Here is a 12,486-nt window from a genome sequence, read left to right as displayed (position 1 = left end):
TTGCTCCTGTCCTGTGGGGCTGGGCTTGGCTCCCTGATCTCGCCACAAAGTCATGTAGCACATGCACCTGCACACATGCACCCCCACCCCAATGCCCCACCCTTCCACAGCCCTAGTGCTGCTGGATTGCCTGCCCTGAGCTGGGCTGTGGTGGGCCAAAACAAGAAAAAAAGATCTGAGGGGCCAGATGCAGTCTCCAGGTTATCAGTTGCTCATCCCTAGCATATACAGTATAGAACATAAAAGGGTGAAATGCACAGGAGTATAGTAGACATGAAGGGCTCTGAGCCAGCACAGCATAGGGCACTGGGTATGGGGGATGGGACTATGACTGATCAGCCTGTGGCTATGCAGATTAAGTGGCTAGTGAAGTGGGTGAATGGGGATCATGCCACTGTTCCAGTCCAGACAGTGCTGTATTCATTGCAGTACTTGGCCCATGTGTTAGAAGCTGTCCCCCTGTCGTAGCTGTGCAGTTCTTCTGCACAGTGCTTACTCACAGCTGTGTGCAGTATGTTTAAATGTAAATGTCACCTCAAAACAGATAAACGCTTTATACTCTGTCTCTATTCCATTTTATGGATCAGATTCTGCCCTTGTATCGTATATATGCACAAAACTCCCAATGGCCTCAGTGTCTCATTTTGCCCCATATGTATGTACCACAGCAAGGCCATTCAATTTACTATTGTTAAAATGACCTGGTGACCCAATTACCAATCTCTGCAAAGCACATACTTTGGCGACTCGGCTGCATTTCAGCTCTAGGATCACAGCTTTACAGAGCTCCCTGTACCGTGGTAACACTTTCTGTCCCATCGACCTGTGAACCTACGATAGCAGAAGTGGCACATGAATGCAGCCAATAGCTTCATAAGCATTGAATAATTTTGCCCCAGCACAGAATGAGAATTATTGTCAGAGATATTCTGATATCTTTGGCATTTGCCAAACAAATGCCAGTGGAACAACTTGCCACACTGTGAAATGAGTCACTGATTGTTACTTCCTATAGCACAGGGACAGCATGAGTTCATTTAATGCTGCCCTGCATTGCTTTGAGCTAGGAGTGCTAAGCTTGCACACTGGGTTCTTAGTTCTTAAAGGGTCTCAACTCAGCCTACTTTGTGTGGGCATAAATTAACTGTGCCTGGAAAAAAACCCACCTCATGTTGTACAGTACCTATCTTCTCTGTTGTAATTTCTATGTAAATTGTAAGCTTTCTGGAACATGGTGCCTAGCACATTTTGAGCACTGCATAAATGCAATTTAGATGTTCAGTTACCTGATTTATGGGCAGTTACATATCTAAATTACAGGATACGTAGTGATAATGAAACACTGGCGAAAAAGGAGCCATCACTGAAAATCTAATCCTGTACATCCAACACATCTTTCAACTCCAAATAGAAACTGTTCATTTGCAGCCCTGATGCTGACATGTTTAAGGTGAGGGTTGCAGTTTTAATTTCAGTCAGTTGTGATGAAGAATTAATCACTCAATCAATCACGAAGATCCCTTTAGTGTGTGTGTGATGGGTGAGATTATTTCTGTTTTCTGTTCAGTGGGGTCCGTATAATAAGTAGTGGGGGTTCATCCTCCCCTAGATGCTTGTGTGCGACTCCCAGTAGAGTCAGTGGGAGTTAAGCACACACACTGAGGGGGAAAAGCAACTCCTATGCTTTGAATGAAATGAACTAATAATGAGGAGGCATTGTGTGACTGTTTTTGAGCATGTGGGCTGCCATTATATTTGCTGAATACTAATATAGGTAGCCATGTTAGAAAAACACCTGTGCAAATATTCAGTGACAATTCAGAAATACCTCCTGATGTTAGTGCTCTTGCTTTTTGCAAATTATGCAATTTTTCCTCCATAATTATTGTCACTGCATTAAAAATGAAGGTCAAATTTTGCTTTCTTTACTTATGCAAGTCTTCCATTTTCTTCACTGAATAAGAGGGAGGGAGTAAATAGAGCTCAATTCGATCTGTTGTGTGTGGAAATGCTCTTTAATAGCCACTAATCAAAGATGACTAAATTTTGCAAACAACACAGCAACATAAAACAGTGGATTCTTGGCACTAGACTATGAAGGATCAGGGCCTCACAGAGAAAAGATATGGAGGTTAATATTAACAACAGAATTGAATGAATTTTAATCAACAAATGAATTAATATTTAGCTGTTAGGATTATAATCTCAGTTATAATTCCAGAATACATCCACTAAAGACACTGGAGTTACTCCACATCTGAACAGCTATAACCAAGATCAAAATCTGACCCATGACAACAGATTTTAAAAATCAGTTGATAAATAGAATTTATTACAATATTGAAGTGAAGCATGTAACAGTCATGTAAAACAGTCATGTAAAAGGCAAGTAAATTAGGTAATGCAAACGCCAGTTTTCATGTAATGTACAATGAAAATGACACTTGAATCAGGAAACTGCATGTAAGGGGAACTGGTTGTCGATGGTCAGGCCTAGTGGTCAGAGAACGAGTCAGGCCCAGTGGTCGGAGTCTGAATGCCAGAGTCCAAGGTCAAAGCAGAATCAGAGCCGGGGATCAGAGTCACAGGTCAGAACCGAAATCAGAGTCCAGATGCCAGAGCCAAGGGTCAAGACAGAGTTAGAGCCAGGAATCAGAGTCAAGGGTCAGACCCAGATTACCTGGAGTCTGGGAAGCCAGAAGCAGGGTTGGTTCCAAGGAAAGAGCAAGACTGGGACTGGAATGGAAAAAGGCTGGGTGTAGGGCAAGGTCTAGGCTGGAGCAGTGGAGGAGCAAAGCGGGAGCAGAGTTTGGAGTGAGGCAAGCACAAGGAGACAAACAATCTGTGGGCATATGTGTTGAACAGCCAGTGAGCTACTGCTGCTGCTGGGCTTAAGAACTGGCCTGCTGACATGTTAGGCTGTCAGGAGACTGAGCAGCTGCAGCTGCAGGGCCTTACTCGTGACACTGCACTACTATACCTATTGAGGACCCAGGGTAGAGGATTCTCCACTCTGTTACAGCCAGTTTGTAGTGTTGTAACTCCTTTGAAGTCAGCAATGTAACACTGGTGTAAAACTGGTGTAACAGAGAAGAGAATCAGGCCCCTGGTCTTTCCCCTGACATGTACACAACATTCATTATTTTTTTACCCACTATCATCAATAAAGCACCAGTGGGACAATACAGTACATTTAAAATGTGGACTGTTTACAATACTGCCTTATGAACTATTCCTGGCTACTATTTTAGTGGTTCTGACAGAGACACCATTAGTTCTCCAAAACAAAGGAATAAAATCCTGGGGTATTGGATTTATTTGGCATCAGCATGACAAAAGCAAAAGATAAAAGTTCAAATCAATTCAAGGTAAGTGAGGTAATATCTTTTATTGGTACCTTTCCCAGAAGAGCTTTGCGTAGCTCCAAAGTTTCTCTCTTTCAACAATAGAAGATATTTCCTCACTCATCTTGTCTCTCTAATATCCTGGGACAAACACGGCTACAACACTGCAAATCAAGTTCAGTCTGTCAGAGGTTTTTTGTTTTGTTTCTTTTCCTGTACTGAACATTTTTACTATCAACAGCCACAAAAATGAGATCAACCAAACAGTAATAATCCATCACCATAACAAATTAAACTCCGGAATCCAGGGGACTAATCTTCTTGAATCTATAGCTACGGTTTGATAATCAGCTGATCTGCCTGCAAGGATGGCACAAGGATTACAGCCAGTTGCAATTTTTTGCACACATCAGCTTTCTGCTGGAAATGGAGTTTTGTTGCAATAGAAATGTTTTACGGGAATGTGCAGTTTTTGACAAAATTTTCAACAGGAAAAGTCTAACAAATCACTCAGCCTTTCTCATTTCAATATTGTCAAAATAATTTGTTTCGACAAGGTAAAAATATAGTTTCAACGTTATCATTTTAATTCATTTGGTTAGATGATTATATTCAAATATTAATTTAAATATCATATATATGTGATATTTTAAATTATTTCAACATTATCAAATTGAAATGTTTCAGTGGTTCCAAATCAACATTTTTCAATTTCCTTGTTTTTGCTGTGGGAAATTCTGGCTTTTCATTCTGATTCAGAATGAAACAAATTTCAAAATGGCAGAATTTCCTGTGCAACTAAAATTTATTTTTCTGACCAGCTCTAGAATTGACTAAGAACACATATCTCTTGTATACCTGTATGTTTCTACCAGCCTATCATGGGAACAATGTTTTTAATTTATAGGCATATTAAAAATATATAGATCTTAAAGACAAAGAAATACACCAACTTAAGTAAACCTGTTTGGCTGACCCCTGGTGTTTGCTGAAGATTTATTGTGTTTGTCAATCTCATGATTATATTGCAAGTAATGTGATTGGCCCCTACTTCAGGCAGTCTCATGAAAAGATTCAGCTGGTCATGAGATTTTGGGGAAAACAGAAGCACAGACAGCAAGAGACCACCTGTACTGTAGGAGAAGCTGCACTAAATTGCAAATGGGGATTATGAGCTCTAGTCACAGCTCTTCCACCAATTGCTGTTAATATTTCTGTGCACTTCATAATGCTTATCATGAGTCAAGTTCTCAAACTGCTATCCTGGTGAGGGATAACTGTCATTCACCCAATTCATGGGTATGATCATTCAGAGTTTGCACAAAGTCACAAGAGCTGAGAATAAAATCCAGTTCCCTAATATAAATGAGCCAAGTCTCATCCACTTTGCCATGTGGCCTTTGAGAAGAAGCTTGGCAAATTAGGTGTTTTGGTAATACACACCAAAGCCTGATCTACACTAGAAAATTAGGTCGGCTTACCTACGTCACTCAGGGATGCGAAAAATCTACACCCCTGAGTGACATAGTTAAGCTGACCTAAGTCCCCAAGTAGACAGTGCTAGGCCAACAGAAGAATTCCTCTGTTGACCAAGCCACCACCTTGCAGGAAGGTGGATTAGCTACACTGACGGGAGAACCCCTCCCACTGGCGTAGGTAGTGTCTACACTGAAGCACTACAGTAGCACAGCTGCAGTGGTACAGCTGTGCCACTGTAACATTTCAAGTGTAGAAAAGCCCCAGCATAGTGCAGCTCTGTGTCACCCCCTTTTAGTAGCTAGACCTTATAGAGAGGTTTCTGCTCTGCTACTACTTCCATGCTACAAAAGCTGGTTCTTTAGATAAAGTGGTACAGGTTCGTGCGTTCACATCCAGAAGGCTCAGGGTCAGACCCTACAGACAATCCAAATCTGGGCATTGTTTCGTTTGGTTATGTTGTCTGTAAGTAACAGACCACAAGTTGCTTCCACACAGGAAGAGAAACCAGAAACCTGATGCCCAGAGTTCCAGTGCTGTCTCACAAACGTGTCTGTAACCCTCCGGTAATGTGTGTTTTTTCTCTCCCTGTAAGGACTGTTCCAGATAAAAAATAACAGCATTATTTCTCCCCTCACCAGTTATTCATATATCTGAAGTGAAACAGATCTGTGCCATGGATATGAAGGTTGTGGGTTAAGACCTTGCCGATTAGCCATGTGGGGTGATAAATATATAGACATGCAACTTTGTATAAGAATCCTGGAATAATTTCATGATATTTTGGAGACTGACTCATGATTTTTGAACTTCTGGGGTCAGCACTACCGAAAGTTTAGTTAGTTTTTCTGTTAACTCCAAACAATTTTTTTACCTGCTATTGCTTTAGTTCTCTACTTTCCTTGCCAAAGCTCAATATTTCCCCCCTTGTTGTGCCATAGTAGCCCAACTAAAAGAGGAGAATTCCAGCATTCCCATCAACTCTAGACATGCAGGTAGGTCAAAAACCAAACCACAACGCTTTCAAAAATTACCCTGGGACAACACTCACTAAACACTCATTATCAACATGGTTTCCTAAATTATGCATGTTTTAAATCAGTACTGGACTTTATGCCAAACTTAACAATGCTGACATCCAACAGAGTTGGAATTTGTAAGACAAAACACTGGATTTTGATCTCCAAGGCCAAACAAGTAGCTGTTTGCAATTCAGTTTTGGCTTGACTATCCCATAACCTCATTTAGTTTTGGTTGAACTAGTTCAAAAATATTTCAATACTAAAAGATCATAGGGGTACACTTTTACCTGCAGGTGTTCTGGTACTCACCACATTTAGTAGTTCCCATGACAAACAGAACCTAAGCATATTTTAAAATATATTAACACTTATAATATAACACCTTTTTAATCCCAAAGTGCTTTGGAAACTATATACATACAGCACTTCTGGAATGTAATCCACTCCAGAATGGATGACAGGCAGGTGGACAACCAATGTACTGCACACTGCAATGGAGGAAGGGGAAATTTTAGCCAGGAAATCCAGAGCAAACTGCTACTCACATGAAGAATACCATATGATCTTTGATTCAAAATAGAACAGACGGGCCCTTGGTTTTCAAGGTCTAATCTGAATGCCCCCAACCAGGAAACCATGGAATTGAAATTATCTGCCCAAGAAGAATGAAGGGCAAAGTTGAATCTGTGGGGATTTGAATTTGTAGGTACAAGAAAGCATAGACACTTGAAAGCTGATGTTTAGACCTCAAGCTATCCCTTCCCAATTGATCTCATGGGACTAAATAGAAGAGTTGATACTTGTGTAGGCGAGAAAGTGAGTAACTTTTCACCATCCATTTAGAATCACTTCCTGTGAAGCACAGCTACTTTCCCTGTGTGGTGCCTGGGATGTGCTCCTCCATAATAGTTGCAGTTAGAAGAGGGTCCAGTAGTTCACTTGTGGATATAGGTTTTAAGGAATCCTAAGGTGTTCAGAATCTACAGTAATACAGGCTATCTATGTACCAATATAGACAATGTTTTAATCCTGAATAAGAACAACATGATTTGCCGCATTTTGATTCAGATGCAAGCTCCACAAACTCTAGGGGCACAACATCTCTGGCCCAACCCTAGCTCACATGGTATGTTTGATGAGGATGAAATAATGATTCTCCAAGTTCTGAAGCAATGGCATTCAGAATGTGTGCACTTGTTACACGTTATACCTTTGGTATTTTACATTGTAATCTTAGAGCATCTAAACCTAGAAGTCAATAATAGCTGACAGGTTTCAGAGTAGCAGCCGTGTTAGTCTGTATCCGCAAAAAGAAAAGGAGTGGCACCTTAGAGGTGGCACCTTAGAGACTAACAAATTTATTTGAGCATAAGCTTTCGTGAGCTACAGCTCACTTCGAAGTGAGCTGTAGCTCACGAAAGCTCATGCTCAAATAAATTTATTAGTAAACTGATGCGAGACCAAAGGGCAACGAAGTAGCTCAACAAAGCTTGAGCAATTTCTCAACAAAACGACAAGTGGAGAGCACTGTATTATATTTAGGTACTGAATATCCAACTGTGCATTGACAAACAACAGATGTCACAAATCATAGAATTTAAGGCCAGAGGGGACCTCTAGATCATCTAGTCTGACCTCCTGTATATCACAGGCCGCCACCACCACCACCCAGCCACCCACACACTAAACTCAACAATTGCAATTGGACCAAAGTATTACAGCCTTTGGGAGATTAAACAATCGTGTGCCACTGGTAGACAACAGAAGGGACTGAGGTGTACCAATACCAATGGCAGGGGACTGATTAAGTGAGATATACCCAGATAATTTTAGCAAGTGAGCAGCACCCCATACCGCAGAGGAAGGCAAAAAAACCAACCACCCTAAGGTTTACTGCTTTCTCAGGTGATCCTGAGCATTAAAGCATTTTGGGGGTAAGAGGGGGCCTAGGGGAGATATTGCAGCTATCAAGGATCCACCTGGGAATTCCGTACAAGACAACATTCTCTTAACTTGGATTCAAAACTAAACCATGCCTCAGCCCTTTACAGACCTGAAGGTCTTTTCAAAAATGTACAGGGAGTGCCATCTACAGGCCAAAACAATATTGAGACAAATTCTCTCATTCCAGCAAAGTGGTGGGTAAATCTAAACCAGTGGTTCTCAACCAGGGATCCATGAGCAGCTTTCAGGGGGACTGCCAAGGAGGGCCAGCATAAGACTCTCTGGGGCCCAGGGCAGAAAGCTGAAGCCCCACTACATGGGGCTGAAGCCCAGGGTCCTGAGCTCCGCCACCCGGAGCTGAAGCTGAAGCCGAAGCAATGTAGCTTCGCGGGGTGCCCTATGGTGTGGGGCCCCAGGGAATAGCCCAGCTTGATACCCCCTAACACGGACCCTGACTTTTATATGTAGAAAACCAGTTATTGTGGCACAGGTGGGCCGTGGATTTTTTATAGCATGTTGGGGGGGACTCAGAAAGAAAAGGGTTAAGAACCCCTGACCTAAACAACATGGGATCAGATTGCCCACACCTGCAAAAGAGCCTACTCAGAAAAGTTTCTCTTGAAAAATTAGCTTCAGATCATTCTGGGAGCTGGATCACAAAACCTGTATATCCCCTGGAGATTTTGGGGGAGATCTTAAATAGAGGTCATTTGCCTCCATACTGTCTGCCAGCCCTCCCCTGTAATTAACAATCACCATGAATCCAGGCAAGCTGTTTCAACAGGGCTTCTGCCAGGAGCTGCCCATAGTACCCTATGTGAAGGAGGATTTCACAGCATGCAGAGGGCTCTGCCTAGAAGTTAATAAGCCTGAGGCCGTTATTAACTTCTAAGCAGATTTCTTGGAGTGTTGGCAGGAGGGACAGTGCACTACATTCTCCCTCTTCGTATACGGAGTCTAGAGAGCTTTTTGTAGGGGGCAGTTCAAAGCCGACAGAGCTGCAGTAGTGGCTGATCTCGTCCTTCCATACAGACATGAACGGATCAAGGGAGCACGATCCAGTCTATAGTATTTTCTCATTCAGTTCTGGAAGAAAAATATTCAGTGCTATTCTATATTGAAGTACCTGGTGGGGAAAGATAGGCTTGTAGATTCTAAAATCGGACCTTATTTGTATTTACATCATGTGTAACATTTGGGGAATTGGCTGAACTGTGATTCTCATATGCACCCATAAAAGATACTCTAGGCCCTCAAAGAGGTTACTGTGCTTATTTGTCATTCCAGGTAGTACTGCATCAGCTGTATTTCCTCGGATGATATCTTGATAACAACTAATCATTTGTGTCTGATTCTTTCATTTTATTACTGGCTGGTGCTGTAAGAGCAGCTTTTTCCGGAGTGACAAGCCATAGGCTAGTGTTATCTGGCTGAGAAATAGCCAAAGACCTCAGATTTGCACGAGATATGAAAAAGGCCTATAAAATGCACAAGAAAAGCCTGGGTTCTGGATGGTGCAAAGGGCCCACTCAGAGCTCCAGCGATTTTGTCCATCTTCATTTTATAGGCCATCCTTACATTTCATCCAGAATAATTACAATAAGAAAAATCTCCAAATTTTACAAGAGACAGTTATCTTCATACAATGCACAGTCAACCTGTGAAAATAGTTGTCATGGGATGTCATGAAGGCCAAAACTATAAGTGGGTTAAACAAAGAATTAGATAATTCATGGACAATAAGTCCAACAAAGGCTGTTAACCTAGATGGTCAGGGACACAACCCTATGCTCTGGGCGTCCCTAAATCTCCAACTACCAGAAGCTGGGACTGGAAAACAGGAGATGGATCACTTGAAATTGCCCTGTTCTGTTCATTGTCTCTGAAGCATGTGCCACTGTCCACTGTCAGAAGACAGGATACCGGGCTAGATGGGCCATTGGTCTAACCCAGTATGACCGTTCTTATGTTCTTACGTGTCCATGACAAACACTGTCCAAACAGTACCTACATGAGAAGGGGTCCACAAATTAGCTCTGCCACACCCATAATGCATTATTCATTAAATCACTGGTGTTTTTCAAGTATACCTGTGTACAGCAAACTTGTTAATCAGATGTATGTACATAAGAAGAATCTCCACATTGCCAGGACAGTATGTACCATGTCTTATTGTAGCGCCCTTGCAGATCAGTCAGTTATAGGGTCTCTGTCTAGGGGTATGTCTACACTGCACAGTTTATCCATTGTACTTCTGCAGGTTTTAACCTTAATCTCCCCCTTTCTGTCTGCACAGCAAAACCTTTTACCCAGGTTTGGAAGTGCTTTAAGACCTGGCTAGCTTACCTAGCTGGGGGTTAGAACCCAGACTACTCTAACTCACACTGGAACCCACCCACTTTGCAGTGAAGATGCAGGCTAAATCACTCAAGTGCTGATAATTCTCCAGTGCCCTTCGACGATTCTGCACCCCACCCACCCCGCAAAGGGCAGACAAGTTCTCCCATAACTGACAACTGACTGGGAAAGATTCCTAGAGCATCTCAGCACAAAGAACCATGGGATACGCCCCCAGACACACACGGCTGAGTGCAGAATCTGTGAGGACAGTGTAACTCCAGTAGGTTTTAGAAGTGGGAATGCTCACACCTGGGGTAGACTAACCAGGGTGATCAGACCCAGGTGCCAATCACCCAGGTAAACTGTGCAGTGTAGACATAGTCTACTCTGAAACATTGCTATCCCAGAAACACGAATATTATTAACATGCAGTTTAGCAGCATTCAAAAGCATGAACTAATTACCTACCACTGAAAACATCAAAGAAACTTCTAGAGAAACTCCAGTCTGATTCTTACAACCAAATGCCTACTATCAGTATGAGCCAGAGGCAAACACATCAGCACCAATAGAAAACAGATTTTGGAGAGTAAATGTTTATCCATAAGGCAGAATGAATGCCTGGAAATCACTAAACCGAAATACCACTGCATGCGTCTTCAGTCTCTTAGGCCACGGTATGCATATACTGCACTTTTTCACCCGGAGTTACTTGATTGCCAATTAACTCAATCTTTGCAAAGGGATAATGTGGACATTCCTCAATCCTTCATCCCAGGATACAAACATTTTTGCTTTAACCTGGGGCTCAGCCAGGAACAAATCATATGGGATCACCCACACTAGCCTTTACAAAGCTGTTAAGCATCTTGAGTTAACTGGTAATTAATTCACTTGAGGGGGAAAAAAATCATTCTAATGAAGACAAACTCTAAAGGGTTAAGCCCCAAATCCAAAGGGAAGGGATGTGGAGAATAAAAGAATAAATCATGAATACAGTGAAAAGAAGGAAGATTTATTCCCAAACCACAAAATCTACCTCATGAGACATTTCTTCAGAAGAATCCCAGGTGTGATAAATTTATAGTGTTTCCTCTTTACTCTTCCTATTACTCTTTCCAAAGCAGAGAGTATTGTGTTTTCAAGTCTTTGACCTTGGATAAAGCGTGGGATTCCTTTCACTTTCCCCCTCAACATACATCCCCATGCCCCATTTGCCAACACTGCATTCCAATGTCATAGTTCAGACAGACCTCATAAATTAGTAACAATATTCTCATGTAAATCTACCAGAAGAAAGGCCCAGATCCCATTCCCATTGAAGTTAATGGGAATTTTGCCAGGCCAACCATTTCTAAGGCAACACAGCTTAGTATCTAAAGCACAAGACTCAAAGTCATTAGAGTTCAGAGTCCGCCAGGCTGAGCAACCAGTTACCACTGAGATGAGCTACCAATTGAGTAACATTTTGATCATGCCCCCTAAGACAACGTAATTGTAGGCTGTCAATGCAAAGGCTTCAGCTCATGAGAAAAGGAGGTACCATTGTAGTCCTTCACTGTACAGTTCTGGTGTGACCACTTCTGGAATACTGCATTCATATCTGAGCATCTGATTACCAGAAAGATATTGACAAACTGGAGAGAGTTCAGAGAAAAACAATAATAAAAGATTAGGGGGCTGAAAGGACTGACTAATAAAAAAGCCCAGTGGAGTTAAATATGTACAACATGACTAAGAGACAATTAAGAGGAGACATGATAACAGCTACAAATATATGAAGTCTGTAAATGCCAAGAAAGGAGATGAATTAATTATGACAGTAAAAGGGGCATAAACAAGAGAAATGGAAAGAAATTACGAAAGGAAAATCATAAACTGAATGTCAAGAAGAACTTCCAGACAGTGACCTCCACCAGGCTGAGAAACAGTCTCCATATGGATATGCGTAAGCCCTATTGCTTGGGACATCTAAAACTGAACCCGGAAAACACCTGAAAAAGATGGCCAAGGGTTGCACTTGATGATACTTTCTTCATACTTCTGTGATAGATCAGGGACCATCTGAGGGGCAATAAGTCTTGTGCCCATCATCTAAGCAAAGTATCTGATCTATGTAAAACCTAATTTACCGAGAGCACCTTTCCATCTACAATGCCCTGAGACTGGAGCACCTAACTCAAAGACCATCAGCAACCAAGGCTGAGATAAGCTTTACGTACAAAAGTCTGCATTACTCTGTTTATGAGGAACTTAGAGCAAAATGTGATTAGTGATAAAAGGTTTGCATTCTGGTATATATTTTAAGTGTTTTTAATAAAGGGAAGCCATACAGCGTCATCCCAATAGATCAGTGTAGT

General features: G+C 41.9%; 1 protein-coding gene across 6 annotated transcripts in view; it reads right to left on the bottom strand.

Annotated features, from left to right (window-relative positions):
* Positions 1–12,486, bottom strand: part of KALRN (kalirin RhoGEF kinase) — a 766,757-nt gene that overhangs the window by 332,224 nt on the left and 422,047 nt on the right. The gene's annotated exons all lie outside the window — the stretch shown is intronic.

This window comes from Natator depressus, chromosome 11 (genome assembly GCF_965152275.1).
Source record: "Natator depressus isolate rNatDep1 chromosome 11, rNatDep2.hap1, whole genome shotgun sequence".
Classification (NCBI taxonomy): Eukaryota; Metazoa; Chordata; order Testudines; family Cheloniidae; genus Natator; species Natator depressus.
The sequence above is the reverse complement of the archived record's forward strand: the minus strand, read 5'-3'. Positions and strand labels throughout refer to the sequence as shown.